Below are 14,117 nucleotides of genomic sequence, written 5' to 3' on the forward strand. Positions count from 1 at the left end.
TCTGTATCAGATCACCGAAAAAAGGAAAAGAATTCCTGAATGTTCTCAAATAAACTGCAGGATTTGAACTGTATGGATAATGACCTAATTTTGCCCCCCTTTTCTTTTTCTTTTTCTCCTCCTTTCTTCCTTTTTTCTCTTCTCCATCTTTCCGTGGTGGTGGGGGAGGGGGAGTGCTAGCTCCTTATCCTTTCTATGGACTCTTATCTATCGTGCGGTTTATTTGATGATTGGGGGACTTTGCTGAGTGTTTATTTATTTTTATTTGGTTGCTTATTACTTGCTGGGATTGTAATTTTGTAATTTTATACATTTTCATCTTGTGTTGTTTTGCTAAGTGTATCGAGGTGATGGTGGTTTAGCTCGTACACTTCTAACATCTGTCTTATAAGGTGTTGGAATTTATTTACTCTATATTGTAATGCCTGTGCCGAGGGCATGCCTCTGGCTGGGAGATGTTATGGTGGGATTATTGTAAGGTAGTAATGCCCCTTGTGAACAAGGGGAAAAGTTTCCTTTTAAATATGTTTTGTGTTATTTGTTTTTAGGAATAGTTCTTAGTTGTTTTGATTTAGCTTTTTTAAAGAGTATTTTATGTGTGATTCATTTTTGGTTTTTAACCAATGTCTTTTGGGTGGGGTTCTCCCTCCTGTGGGGTCTCAGGCTTGCTTAGACTATCGTGGCTAGTCATTCGTTTAGGTGGTACACCTGCAAAGTCAAGGGGAGCCACTCATTAATCAAAAGGAAAAAATATTATCAAGTCTTAAAAAAAGAAACGTGGATGTCGCCCTTCTACAGGAGACATATCTACTTGATAAGGAGCATTCGAGGCTGCAACAGGGTGGATTCGGCCAGGTGCTCTTTTCCTCTTTCAGCTCAAAAAGTAGGGGAGTTGCCAGTCTTACTGGGAAGCATCTTCCCTTCCAAATGCGAAGCCAGATAAAAGATGAGTCTGGATGGTATATATTAATTAAAGCCCTAATATATGGAGAGGAATATGGGAATTTGAATCGCTATTGCCCGCCGGTGCACCATTTAAATTTGTAATGGAAGTGATCTACAAGTTGGTTGCTCTTGGGGTGCGCCACACAATTATAGGGGGAGATTTTAATTGTACCATTGTCCCGAGGTGGACAGAATACCTAAGAGCTCTGTGGGCATATCTTTGAGATCTAGGCAGTTGGTGGATCTGATTAGGGAGGTAAGGCTGGTATGTATGTGGACGTGTCTTCGCCTTCAGGGTAGAGACTTTACTTTTTATTCTAACCCACGCAAGTGCCATACCAGAATTGATATTCGCCTGCCCCCTCGACCCTTTTGAACTCAATATTGTTTTGTAAACTATGTAATATAACTATTTTAGAACATGCCGCATTATATATGGAGGCTAAGACTAGTGATGACGAGATAGCTTCCCGACATTGGTGTATGGACCCTTTCCTATTGAAGGATAGTAAGTTCATAACATATTTCTCTCAGGAATTTAAAACCTTCTGGAATATCAGCTCAAACACGGCCGGTAGCACTTCGGTGATGTGAGAGACTGGTAAGGCAAATGTGCGAGGCTTGGTCATGTCATATTCTGTGACCCGGAAAAGACACAAGGGAGAACAAAAGCATCTGATCGAGACTCGCCTGAAGGCAGGTGAGACAGCGTATGTGGGTAGACCCTCCATTACTAGACTACAGCTGATCACAGCCCTTAGGGCAACTTTGTATGCCACACTGACTCAGACAGCAAAGAGGGATATATTACTTGCAAAGCAGAGATTATTTGAATACGGTGACAAGCCTGGCAGGTATCGAGCATACCTTGCATGAAAGAAAAAGGCTCCCCAAGCCATTACGTCTATTGGAAAGAGTGCTGGTACCCTGACTTGTGATCGTGAAATGAGCAATGCAGCCTTTAGAAAGTTCTGTTTCAAATTGTACAGTTCAAAGAGCTGTGAGGATAGAACGACGAATATAATCCATTTTTAAAAATAATATGGCCCTCCCAGGCCTAACCTTGGAACAGGTGTTGTTCCTGAATGCCCCCCGGCAACCCAGGAAATACAGGAGGCGATAAGGCAGCTCCAGGGTTGCAAAGCGCCCAGACCAGATGGATTCTAGGCTGAGTTCTATCAAGAATTTATTGGGGAGTTGACCAGGCCACTTATAAATATGTATAATTCTTCACATAGTCAGTGCTGCCTCTCGTCTTCTCTGAGAGAAGCAAATATTTCTCTCATTCTTAAAAAAGGTAAAGGCCCCAGATGACTGTTCTTCGTATAGACCTATACCTTGTTTAATATGGATTTTAAAGTTCTCACAAAAATGTTGGCATTAAGACTGGAGAGGGTGCTGGGACGTCTTGCCAGTATATCCAATTTTCCGGATGAATCCCGTTTCCCCTTTCCGTGGTCACTGGGAGGTTTTCTTAATTTTGGTATTTTTAATACTCCGGCATTTGGTCAGCTATATAAAACCAATTATACACATTTGTTTGAGAAAATAAGATAGGACCTTCAACGCTGGGAAGATCTCCTGATATCCTGGCTAGGTAGAATAGCTTTGGTCAACATGACCATCCTACCTCGCTTTTTATACGCTATGAGAATGCTCCCCTTGTTGCTGCCGAGACAGGCGCTGCGTTAGCTTATGGTTGGCTCGACTCCTTTATTTGGATTCATAGACAGCCGCTTATTAAATTAGAAAAGCTGCAGCTACCACAAGTAAGGGGTTGGCTGGATTTTCTGGATTTCAGGAGGTACCATTTGAGCTCTCTATTATCGTACGTACCTGATTGGGTCTCTTGTGAACCACAGTCAATCTGGTTACATATTGAAGCTTCCCTCGGAAAGTATCCCCTCATCAATCTACAATTTTTGGACAAGATGAGAGTTATTACGGATCATTGTAAAAATTCTATTGTATTAAATACAATCAAAGCCTGGAAGATAATGCGACAGGATGCGGGTAAACTACAAAAAACCTCCCTTATACTCCTATAGTGGGAACGTTGTGATTCCAGCCAGGGCTGAGTGATGCGGTATTCAGAACCTGGGAGTGCAAAAGTATCTCCTGTTTGGGAGATCTGTTCGATGGGGAGGTCATGACGTCCTTCGAACAACTTCATCAGAATTTTGGGCTGCATAGCAAAGATCTTTTTCGATATTTTCAAATAGGCGACTTTTTGCAAATTGATAATTAATCCTTATAAATCGGAGAGGGAAAGTAGAGTGCTTCGGCTGATGCGTCCGCCCGTGCCCAGTACTCTCTACCACTAACTATTTAATAAGGTATTGAAGGACATGGAACGGTTATATAAAACCTAAAGACAAGAATTGGGGATAGAAATCTCCTTCGACGTGTGGGAGGGTATCTGGGAAAACGCCAGGAAGATCTCTATCTGTAACAGAACTCAGGCTATCCAATTAAAGATAATTCGTCGGGCTCAGATGGCACCTGAGTGATTGCAAAGTTCAAGGCAGGAGCATCTCGAATGTGTCGCATATGCAAAATAGTCGTTGGTAATCTCACGCATAGTCTGTGGACCTGTTATAAGATCTGCAGGTAGTGGGGCAGAGTAGCGAATGCCCTGGTAAAGAGTTTGGATACAGAGATTGGGTTGGACCAAATGTCTCCACTTTGGGGCTCCCCAAATTTCCCCTTTTTGGAAGTACACAGGAGGAAATCATTCACTATCCTTCCCTTTTGATTGAGGAAAGATATTTTATCGAATTTGGTATCCGAAGGTCCCGCAGGAGTTTCAAATTGGCACAGGATAGTCATGGAATATATCCCCTGACTTACTTATGAATATGGTGCACCAAAAATTGAATTATTTTATGGAATATGGGAGCATTTGTGAACTACATTTGCACAGATATATAAGCCACATTGTTCAGAGCCTTTGTTTAGCTGTGGGGACGGTTCTGGCTGGTTCGGGGGCCCCTGAGATCAGGAATCCTGTACCAATATAGGTTCTGTTATGAGTTAATATAGATTTACTTTGAATATGTATCTAGTTATTTATTTACTTATTTATTTTCTTTACTCCTTTTGTCTATTGTTAGTAATGCAGGATATCCTACTTCATGTTTTGATAGTTTGTAGAACAGATTAGTAGTTTTTACAAATTCTATATTGGGGTTGTTATTATATTGTAAAGCAGAATAAACGAGTTTGTACTATTTTTGTAATTTTGTAAAATATTTCAAAAATCTTCTGTTTTCAATAAAAATATCTACTAAAAAGACAGGGTGTCACGTTCGCAATTTTCTCGTCTTCTGAGACCCTCCCTGATTCTAGAGATTCCTGAAAGATCACTATTAATGCCTCCATCTTGTTTATTTATCCATTTAGTTATTCGAGCAATTTCTCCTAATCAGCTCTGCCTCCTCACTCTCTTGAATATTTGGGATATGTTTCATGTCATCTGCCGTGAAATCTGATGTGAAATAATTATTCAGTTTCTCATCTATTATTTGTTCCACACTACTATCTCTCCAGCGTCATTTTTCAGTGCCCCAGTGTCCATTTCTGCTTCTCTTTTTTGCCCTTAATATATCGAAAGAGACTCTTACAATCGTCCTTTCTATCACTGGATAGCTTAACTTCGTATTTAATCTTCTCCGTCCTTATTTCTTATTTTGCTGCCTTCTGTTCATCTTTGTAAGCTTCCCAATCCTCTGGTTTCTCACTGCCATTTGCCATGTTATCTGCTTTCTCTTTTTCTTTTACCCTAGCCATGCATTCCCCAGTCATCCATGGATACCTCATCCTCCCTGTACAGTGCATCTATTACCTCGGGATGAATCTCTGCTGTGACTTCTAAATTGCTCCGAGAAACTTCTGCCATAACTGTTCCACTGTCTATCCTGCTCGGCCCCTCTCCCAGTCAATTCTGCCTAGCTCCTCCCTCATGTCTTGGTAGGTGCCTTTATTCAGCTGTAATATTAACTCCGGTTCTACCTTCTCCCTCTCAAACTGAAGAGTAGGTTCAATCATATTATGATCACTGCCTTCAAAGGGTTCCTTCACCTTAAGCTTCCTTCTCAAGTCTGCCCCATTGCACAACACTAACTCCAGTATTGCCCATTCCCTTGTTGCCTGCACATAAGGTGCTCCAAAAATCCATCTCGTAGACATTCCACAAATTCCTTTTCTTGCAAACCACTGCCAGTGATTTTCCCAGTCCACCTGCATATTGAAATCCCCCAAGTCACTGTACCTTTGCCTTTCCTACACATGCTTTTTTTCTTGCCATCTCCTGTTCTGTCTTGTGTCCCAGCTCCTGCCTACGATTCTTAGGCCTGGACATAAATCCAACTATGGTTTTGCACCTTTGTGGTTCCTCAATTCTGCTCACACATATTCCATACCATCTGACTCTACTTCAAGTAATGGGAACTGAGTAATGGAACTGCAAAATACTCCAGCATTACCACAAATTTCTAGCTAAGGCATTGAGTAAAAAATATTTAACTGTCAATTACTTTGAAATGTCTCCAGAGTGTATATCTTTGGCCAAATATTCTGTCTGTATTATGGAAGAATACAAACTTTTGAAAATGTGAGAGAATGAAGATATGACGACGACATGAGTCTATAAAGAGATTAAGATGAGTCAAGTGAACAGCCAAATATTGGTGTATGGAGCACAGTTGGAAAATATGTCTGTGCTCAAAGTTGTCTGAAGGTTGAATGGAAACGCAGGGTATTATTTCAATGGAGAGATTGGCTTGAGGCACAGAGGAACCGAGGAACTGGCAACCTGAATTACAAAACAAAACCTTTTGGTGCACATCATTTTTAGGGAGGTAAGTTAAATGTTGAAAGTTTCTGAAATAGAATACATTTAAAAGTAGGGAATATTTTCTACAGATCTACAAGGTAAGGTTGTAACCACATCGAAAGTGCTATGACCACAATGATATGAAATGCTGTACAGAGAAGATTCATTCAGCTGACTCTTGTGAGGATCGTTTATTTCAGGAGGAAATCTTGAACTGACGGCCCTGGATCTGCTGGGGATTAGGCAAACAACATGTGATCTTGTTTAACTCCAGAATATTCCAAGTAGTTGTTACAAATTGAATTCTGAAACAATATTTCAGCTTGTGTGAGAGATTACCACGAGTGGACGGAAGAATATCTCAGTAAAGAAGATGGTGATTTGATGTAATCCTCTCAAAGTGTTGTGTCTTTGTTCAACTCTCTTCCCAGATAGCACTGAGGGATAAGACATTGAATAATCCTAAAACAGATTGTTGACTAAGAATGACGCACTAACGTTGTAAGGGCAAAGGAGTGATGTGTGATTGAGGTCACAATCAGATCATCCACGACCTTATCACATGACGGAGCTGTTTAGATTCCTTATTCCTGACGCTAGTTTCTACATTTTTGTTGTCTTCAGATACTGAAAAAAAATGACACGTTTCTCATGAACATGAAGATTTTTCTTTTCAGATTATTGGGCACAGTTTTCCATATGTGACTTTTAATCGGCACTCAAAAGCACTCAGGAAAGATTCATGATGTTGCAGAGACATCAGGAGCATAGGACAAAGGGAAAGCCTCGCTTGAAACTGCTTTAGGAATCAGATTGGGTCGAATGGATAACTTAAACAATGCAGATTCCTTTCAGTTGTTCTTATGAGGTGCGTTTCATTAGCAAGGCCAGCATTCTGTTGCCTGTGTTTAATTTCTGATCAGAATAGGGTGATCAACCCCAGGGGTTATTGTGGTACAGAAACACTAACAAGAATGTTACAAAGGGAGAAATAGGGTTCTTAACAATTTGATAGTGAAGGGAGAATGATATAGCTTCAAATCCTGTGTGTCCTTGGAGATTGTATTCCTCACTATTTGATGCTCCCAAGCTATGGAAATAGTGATACCACATTCTCTGTTTCCAACAATTAAAGTGACAATCATACAGCATACAAACCGACCCTCCAGCCCAAAACAAATACATCAGCCAGAAAACACCAATCTATGTTATTCCCAGTTACCTGAAGACCTATAGCCTACTATTCCCTTTCATTTTGCGTTTAAATGCTGTGTTACCGTGTATCTGTGTACTGAGCTGTTTTGTTCTTTCAATATATGCACGAAATGATTTCACAGAAATAGATCACACAATTTCAATGACAGCGTCAAACCCATCAGATCAATAAAATGTCCTCATTGTTTAATAATTATTAGAAAATCGGGGTTTCTTTTTAGTTCATTTGGGATTTTAACGTCGCTAGACCAGCATTAATTGCCCTTGAGAATTTCCAGTCCAGTTGATGTTGGTCCATCCAAGTGGCTGTTGAGAGGGAGTACCAGCAGTGCATCTCATGTGGCTGTTTAACTGGGAGTAAATATTACTGGTGGTGGATGGAGTGTTAAACAAATTGTCACGTTGTGATGAACAGCTCGCAGGATAACAGACTCTTTGTCAATACAAATATATGGGAAGGAATTCATTAGTCTTCAGAGAAATAACAACCTTACACGAGAAGTCTATATAATAATGAAACGAAGTCTGTTTCTGTGTTATTGGTGAATTTAAAATAACTGTGTTAAACAGCTGAAGTAATGCTGATGCTGTCGTTGGGCAATTCTTGCACTGAGCATGTGAATTATCCTGGAATTATATAAAGTTTGTGAGGTTACCTTCCTGAACCACCCTCCCAGACAATGCATTTTTGACACATATTATGCTCTGGGTTCAAAACAGATTTCACAAACTCTCTCTTAGTATCCTCTCTTTCACTTCAAACGTATTTCCCCTTTGACTAAGGGGAATAGCTGTTGTCTGTTCACTCGTCCCATACCTCTCATGCTATAGTACACCTCTGTCAGGTTCACCCCTCACCCTTCTCTGCTCCAAAAGCAAATGTAACCTATCTTCATGGTTTGAGTTCTCTCTTGTCTTGTTACATCTTCCAAAATGCAGCACCTCACATATCTCAGTTTTACCTCATTGTGACCCATTGGTTAATCATTGTGTCATCTACAACATCGTTTATCATCCTCCAATATCACCCACCCCCCACCATCTCCCACATTCTTATCATCACCATTTATGAATTTCAGAAAAAAAAACTTGATTTTCTTCCTGTTCTACCAATGTGATTTCAGAATTGGGAATTCCAGTCTCTTGTTTTTTTTCCAATTTTGGTGAATTTACAGCGTGAATCAGTTATGGTCTTTTGTGAGAGAGCCTCAAACAGTATTTTGGACATGGAGTTGAATTCTGCTTTTATACTCTGCCCCTCTGCATGTATTATTCATAATGCTTGGACATCATTAACCTTGGACTAACTTTTGGCACCTTGTCCTGCAGCATTTTCAATTTACGTGGGCCTGTAATTTATTCTTTACAACATTCGTTGCAATAGTCGGAGCTGGAAGAACCCTTTCATCTGCAGGATGGACACAGGCTTATTCATTAATTTTGTTTGAAAGAGCTGGAGCAATGATGATAAAGATTGAATTAAATTCTGGATTATAAACACACTATAGAAGATAATTCACGTTGTCATTTCTACGTTGAATGGGAAGCAAATAAAAAGAACAAATACCCACCATTCTGAATATTGTTTGAAAAGTGATGTCATGTAGATATAATGCATTAAAGAAGACCACCCAACAATTTTCTTTTGAATATTGCGAGGACATTGTTCAAACAAACAGTGTTCTTGTCTTTTGCTCCTTATTCTTTCAACTGATATTTCCCTGTAATTCAAGGTGAGATCAGAGTGACTTCCCTTTCAATCGAAGCAGGACTTGACTGAGGGTGGAATCAAGGACCCTGAGCAAAACTGTAGTTAATGGGAATTAGAGAACATTCTGCAATGGGAATGGGAACAAGAGAAAAATTAGCCTCTGAAAGGTATCTTCCAAGTTGCATGTCATCCTGACAAGGGACTAATTAGCTGTTCATTCACAAGTATTTGTTAAAAAATCTTGGAATGCCCCTACAAACAGCTCTGTCTGAATCTGCTTCAGTTCAGATTGAAGAGGTAAAACAGGGCAACTCTGTGTCGCTTATTCCAGAGCCATTGAGGATGACAAATAAAGTCTGCCCTTGCTGGTGCCTTCCAAATCCCGGATGAATATGTCTTGTTAAAAATACAAAGATATTTTATGTTTTCATAGTTATATGCAAACTATCAGAAAGGTAAGACCTTGCTGGATGAGTGACAACAGGAGAATGATAAGACATTGATAACAATTGGGATCAGTACTTCAATCAGTTATATTCAGAGGATTGCTCATGTGATGTCATGACCACAGAGTTCAACATTTTCATGATGCATTATGACAATGGCAATAAACTATCGGTATTTAGGGAGTTGTCAGGCACAGAGTTTTTAATTATTCATTCAAAAACCGTAACTTGAGCGTCAACAGAAATGGCAGCTTCACTGTTCCCTTTCAGATCAGACAAATATCCACAGTCCAAAAGAGTAACTAAGTTGAAAGTGCAGGAAAACATGTGCAGGTTCTGAGAAGAGAGACAACATAATTAACTTCTTGAGTCCAATATGAGTTTTTTTGGAAGAGGATCATATCAGACTCAATATGCTGCCTCTCTTTCTACCTCCAGATCCTGACCCATCTGTGGTGTTTTGTCACTGTTTACTCTTTGTATTTCAAATTTACATTTTCCCCAGTATTCCCAAGCACAGTGACTCCGTTTTGAGGGAGGGGGGGGGGGTATGGTGTGTCAGTGGTTAGCATGGTTGTTTCACAGTACCAGGGATCCGGTTTGGGGGAGAGGGGGAGGCCACCATGGTGTCTCAGTGTTTAGAACGGCTGTTTCACAGTACCAATGGCCCAGTTTGTGGGGAGGGAGGGGGAGGGGGCATGGTGTCTCAGTGGTTAGCACGGCTGTCTCACAGTACCAGGGACCCGATTTGGGGGGGGGGGGGCGCGGGAGAGGGAGGGCAGCACGGTATCTCAGTGATGAAGACAGCTGTCTCACAGTCCCAGGAACACAGTTTACACTGTATTGAGTTTTGACATTCTCCACGGGTCTGCTAGTGTTTCCTCATGGTTCCTTCTACAGTCCAAACAGATTCAGTGTATTGGTCATGATAAATTACCCACCATGTGCAGCTAGGTGTGTTAGCTATGGAAAATGCTTGTATAAGCTAGAAAACGGGTTAACAAATGCAAGTGCAGAAGTAGGATATGAGGTGGTTCTGGGTGAAATGCTGTGCAGACGGTCAGTGTGGATTCGATGGGCCAATGTCCCTCAAAATTAAAAAAAAAGTTACATCAAACAAAATAAGTTACTGGTGATCAGAAACAAAATAGAAACAGAGTGCTAGGGAAACAGAGTAGTTTTGGCAGCCTCTGTCGAGAGAAAAAGAGTTAGCATTTGAAATCCACTAACCATGTGTCAGATCTGAAAGCACCTGGGAAATTGTGGAATGTGTGTTGGTGGAATGATTGGAGTATATGGAGAAATAGAAGGATTAAACATGGATTATTGATAATCAGCTGCGATGGAATTAAAATGTGAGATTATTTTCATGAATTTTCACCTTTTCGCATATTCCTGTGTATCATGCACATGTAGGTATGTTTCCAAGTCCATGTTTCACGTGAGTTCTATCCTCTCCACCTCTCCTTCCTGAGTGTGGACATCTTTCCTTCATTAATGGGCCAGCATTTATTTCCCTTTCCGAGATGCTCTTGAGAAGGTGTTGGGGAACTGCCTTTCTAAACCCATGCACTTAGACATACTATCGGCTACAAGTACTCAGGTCTGTCTGGTTTCACTTCTATGAGAACTTGTAGTATTATGCCTGATTATCTGGCTTGGCCATTGCAAAGGGCATTTGAGAGTCTATCATTGCTGACGGCCTGGAATCGCATGTAAGTCAGACCAGTGAAGATAGCAAATTTCCTTCTCTTAAGGACACTAGTGAGCCAGGGCTTTTTAGTTTTGACCACCACCAATATTTCATTAGATTGCTAATTCCAAATGTTTTATTGAATTCAAGTTCCACCGTCTGCTGTGGTGGGTTTGAAGTCCGGGTTTAGGTCATTGTATGATGTACTTAGCAGACTGAATGACATCAATCTATTCCTGCATAAATCCTTAGAGGGCAGAATGGTCTCATTATAACGATGCTGACTGGCTGAGTGGGAACTTCCTTTATCTCTGTAATATTACTGAGTGCTTCAGAGAACAACACATGGGTTAGGAGCAGCAGCTGGCCATTCAGCCCCTCGAGCCTGCTGCACCGATCAGAATGTGCATTGCTGATGTGATTGTAACTAAATATCTCTCTCCAGTCTGTTCCCCTAAACGTGGACTCTCTTGTTCATGAAAGATCTATGGAAATCAACCTTGAGTGTTTTCAGTAATCCAGTCTTCATTGCTACTTTGGCATGAGAACATCGCAGATCACACAACCCTAAAGAGAAAGGAACATCCCTGTCTCAGTCTGAAATGGGAAGGTGCTTATTCTCAAAATGTGCTATCCTCAAACCAATCACCACTCTTTTGAGATACAAGGAGATTATAATTAGGAACAAATATTGACCATTCAATCCCCCAAATCTACTCATATTCCCATTAACTCTCCTAAATCATCATACTTACCAATTTGGGTCTCCACTGAACTTGTGGGAAGACAATCCCAGGCACCACAAGATCATATCACCATGAGACACTGGAGCATAATAAGGCCATTCAGCCCAACTACTCTGCCATGGTATTTGATCACGGCTGAAATGTTTATCAACCCCATTATCCTGTCTTCGACTGACCATTGATCGCTTATTAATAATATATGTGTATTAAAGACATTGTGTGTCCCTGCACGCGGGGTTGTGTTCATGATGTTTGTGTGTAAATGTCCATATCCATGTGCGTATCTCTGTGTGCATGTGTTATGTGTGTTAGTGTCAGTATCTACGTTTGTGTGCACCTCTGTCTGCATCTTCATACAATGTTTTTGAAGAAAATACATTGAAATTGGAATCAGTCTCCTTCCTCCTCTCTCTCTGTCTGTCCCTGTTGTTCATAGAGTTCATGGAATCCCTACAGTGTGGAAGCAGGCCCTTCAGCCCAACACATCGACACTGATCCTTCGAAGAGTAACACACCCAGATCCATCCCCCTACTATCCTACTTTTATGCATGACTAATGTCCCTATTCTACACACCGCCGGGCACTATGGGCAATTTCGCTTGGCCAATTCACCTAACCTGCACATCTTTGGACTTTGGGAGGAAACTGGAGCATCCAGAGAAAACCCATGCAGACACAGGGATAATAGGCAAACTCCACACAGTCAGTTCCCGAGGGTGAAATTGAACCTGGGTACCTGGTGCTGTGAGGCAGCAGTGAGAACCAATGAGTTTTATGATTAGATTCATACAATTCTACCCTCTGCTGGCCTTCCCACACCACTGCATCGGTGGCAGAGTTTTTTTAACTCTGTGATAAGATAACAAATCCTTTACTGTCGATCTCTGAAACTGCATTGCTGTTTAGTTTTTCGAATGATATCTTTGAACACACAGACCAGTTTCATCAATATTGAGCAATATTACTGCTAGGCCTTTGTCAGGATTCTTCAATACTTTCTCACATTTTTTAAGCATTGCAAGACACAGAATGAGAAATAAATTCTTCTCATCTCCGTACAAAAGGGTTCACTCACAGGTGAGCATTTCCATTCTGACAATCCCAAGTATATTTGCTACCCTCCATCTACCAGCATTGTGTTTATGTCTGCTTGTGTGTGTGTGTTGATGGTGCTGTGAGCTGCTGCCCTCTCTCCCACCCAGACTGAATCATTGTATGTTATCACACTCTGCCACTGTCACTGCAGTTGGATGGAGAGGCCAGCTGCAGGAGAGATTGTGTCATTTTAAGCACCACAGAGACTGTCAGAACTGCACCCACATTTAGATACTCACAGACATGGGTGTGTGTTAATGGAAAAGCACCGCTGGTCAGGCAGCATCTGAAGTGCACGAAAATCGCGGATTCAAGCCCTTCATTAGGAAGTGTAAATCCTGGAAATGTGGTCTGTCCAGAGCCTGAGAAAGCCTCAAAATCCCTACCTTTCCATTATAGTCCTCTCGAGATGAATGATAACATCGTATTTGCCTTCTGAACTAATGACTCAACCTACAATCTTCAGCGCATCCTGGACTTGGAATCCCAAGTCTCTTTGAATTTAGATTTCTGAATTTTCTTCCCATTTAGTAAATAGTCCATGCCTTTATTCTTCATAACATAATGCATGACCCCACACTCTCCATCTACTACTCCTTTTCCCATTCTCCTAAACTGTCTAAATCTTCCTGCAGGCTCCCTGCCTCCTCAATACTACCTGCCCATCCACCTATCTTTGCATCATCTGAAAAAGTAGCCAGAATGCCCTCAGTTCTGCCGTCCAAATCATTAACCTACAAAGTGAAATATCGTGCTCCAAACACTGACCCTTGTGGAACACTACTAGTCACCAGCTGCCATCCTGAGAAGGACCATTTTATCCCCACTGTGCCTCCCGCCAGATAGCCATACTTTTATCCATGTTAGTACTTGGCCGCGAACACCATGGGTCTTTATCTTACTCTTCAGCCTCCTGTGCAGTACCGTATTAGAGGCATACTGGTTGTCCACATTGTTAACTCCATTTTGTCTCCTTGATCTAAACTGCTTGTTACCTCTTCAAAGGATTCTCATTAACTGGAGGGAAAGGTATTTATTGAAATGGGGAGCAATCACAACACCAGGGTTATTCCTAGAGTGGAAGTGTTCCTCAAAGCAGTCTCTGGTCTCCCAAGTGTAAGGTAGACTGCATTTTGAGCAGCAATGACAGGAGACTGGATTGAAAGTGTACAAGTGAAATGTTGCTTCACCTGGGAGGTGTGTTTGGGGCCTTAGACAGTGAGGAGGGAAGAGGTGAATGGGCTAGTTTTGCAGCTTCTGCAATTGCATGGGAAGGTGCCACGAGGAAGTGGGGCAAGTGTTCGAGGTGATGGAGGGTATCAGAAACGGGATCATTACTGTGAAATGCTGACAGTGGACGGGAGGGGAAGATGTGTTGAAGGTGCTGTTCGACTGGAGGTGGTGGAAGTAGCGGAGGATGATCCTGTGAAA

Source organism: Chiloscyllium punctatum, unplaced genomic scaffold (genome assembly GCF_047496795.1).
Source record: "Chiloscyllium punctatum isolate Juve2018m unplaced genomic scaffold, sChiPun1.3 scaffold_905, whole genome shotgun sequence".
Classification (NCBI taxonomy): domain Eukaryota; kingdom Metazoa; phylum Chordata; class Chondrichthyes; order Orectolobiformes; family Hemiscylliidae; genus Chiloscyllium; species Chiloscyllium punctatum.